Consider the following 1,883-nt stretch of genomic DNA (forward strand, 5'->3'; position numbering starts at 1 on the left):
TTCCCTTTAAAGCAGGGGTGTCAAACCCAATTTCCCAGAGGGCCACACTGGAAAGAGAGAATCACACCAAGGGCCAGACATGGAGAGATTATTGACGTGCTTTTGTTACTACATTTCACTTTGTTTTAACATTTTGGGAGCCGTTTTCCTCATTTTTGCTGTTTTTGTTCCGACTTTTTTGTGGCTTTCTCAGACATTTCTCACCTTTTTGTAAATCTGTTGCTTTTTCCGACATTTTTGTTGACATGAAGCCCTGCAAAAGAGTTCCTTAGCCATCGTAGAATTGAGCAAATCAAGCAAAACAATGATTAAATTTTTTTTTAACAACAATCTGTTTCACAGCCTGAATATTAAACTCTCTCTCTGCTTCTTCTGGGGGAATTTCTGAGTCTCAGAGTCGGCAAATCCGCCCAAATTCTGCTCTGAATGTCACATAATTACAGTTTAAAAAACACTTTCCTGTGTTTTTGGTTTGGCGCACAACTAGGAGGGCCAAAATGTATTGTGAACCCAAATTGATATACGGGCCGGATCTAAATCTACAAGGGGCTGGATTTGGCCCGCGGGCCTCGAGTTTGACAACATGTGCTTTAAAGTCTCAATGAAATAAAACAACTTAAAAACAACAACGACGACGAGGAGGTCTCACTGGACAAACTTTTATTTCGGTTGTTTTACAGATAAATTGGGAGTAAAAAAAACAACAATCAGTCGTTGATTCCTTTGGAATCAGGTTTCAAACAAAGAGTTAAGTCTTTGTTAAAGTATCAAAACTCATCAGCTCATCGCCGGCTGTCACTGATAGACAGACACAGCCCCCTCTCCGTCTCCTCGCTGTGACATCACACTCAGAAGGCGGGGCTTAGGGCGTCGTAGAGACGGCTGACGGCCACCTCGACCATCTCCCTCAGAGTCTCGTCCTCCCTCCACTCCTCCCCATCCCCCTCCTTTCACTCCATCCTCCCTCCCCCCCCTCCCTCCCCATCCATCCTTTCCCCCCCCTTTCCTTCTCCTTTCCCTCCCCCCTTTTCCATCGCCCCTCTGCATCGCTCCCCCACCATCTTCTCCTCCGCTCCCCTTTTCGTCCGTCCTCGCCGCCTCGCTGGCTGGCTCTGCTCCCCCTTCAAGACTTGCCTCCATTAGACATCCTCCGCATCTTCCTTTCGTCCGCTTGCGATTTCGCGCGGGCTCGTTCGATTTTTGAGTAGAGGACAGTGGAAACGCAGCAATTCCGCTCACCCTTCTCCCGTGCCGCGGTTCCTGCCACTCCGTAGGGGAGCTCAAAAAAGAGGACAGAGGGAAGAGGACAGAGGGAAGAGGACAGAGGGAAGAGATGAGAGGACAGAGGACAGCTCAGATACGCTTCTTACAGGACAGTTAACACGAAGAAACACCAGACTGGTCCTTTAACATCTAACAGTCTGTTCAGTGTGTGTCTGTTGTGTGTGTGTTTGTATGTCTATGTGTTGTGTATGTCTGTGTCTCTGTGTTTGTGTGTCTGTCTCTGTTTCTGCATGTCTGTGTGTCTCTGTGTGTATGTATGTGTGTGTTTGTGCATGTCTCCTTATGTGTGTCTGTGTATCTCTGTATGTGTGTGTGTGTGTCTCTGTGTGTGTGTGTGTGTCTCTGTGTGTGTGTGTGTGTGTGTGTGTGTCTGTCTCTGTGTGTGTGTCTGTGTGTGTGTCTGTGTGTGTCTCTGTGTGTGTGTGTGTGTGTGTCTCTGTGTGTGTCTGGTGTGTGTGTGTGTGTGTGTATCTGTGTGTGTGTGTGTCTCTGTGTGTGTATCTGTGTGTGTCTCTGTGTGTGTGTGTGTGTCTCTGTGTGTGTGTGTGTGTCTCTGTGTGTGTCTCTGTGTGTGTGTGTGTCTCTGTGTGTGTGTGTTC

At 47.6% G+C, this 1,883-nt stretch overlaps 1 pseudogene; it reads right to left on the minus strand.

The window, feature by feature from the left end:
• Nucleotides 1-639: 639 nt before the first annotated feature.
• Nucleotides 640-1,883, minus strand: part of LOC120546457 — a 40,036-nt pseudogene continuing 38,792 nt past the window's right edge.

This window comes from Perca fluviatilis, chromosome 18 (assembly GCF_010015445.1).
Source record: "Perca fluviatilis chromosome 18, GENO_Pfluv_1.0, whole genome shotgun sequence".
Classification (NCBI taxonomy): Eukaryota; Metazoa; Chordata; class Actinopteri; order Perciformes; family Percidae; genus Perca; species Perca fluviatilis.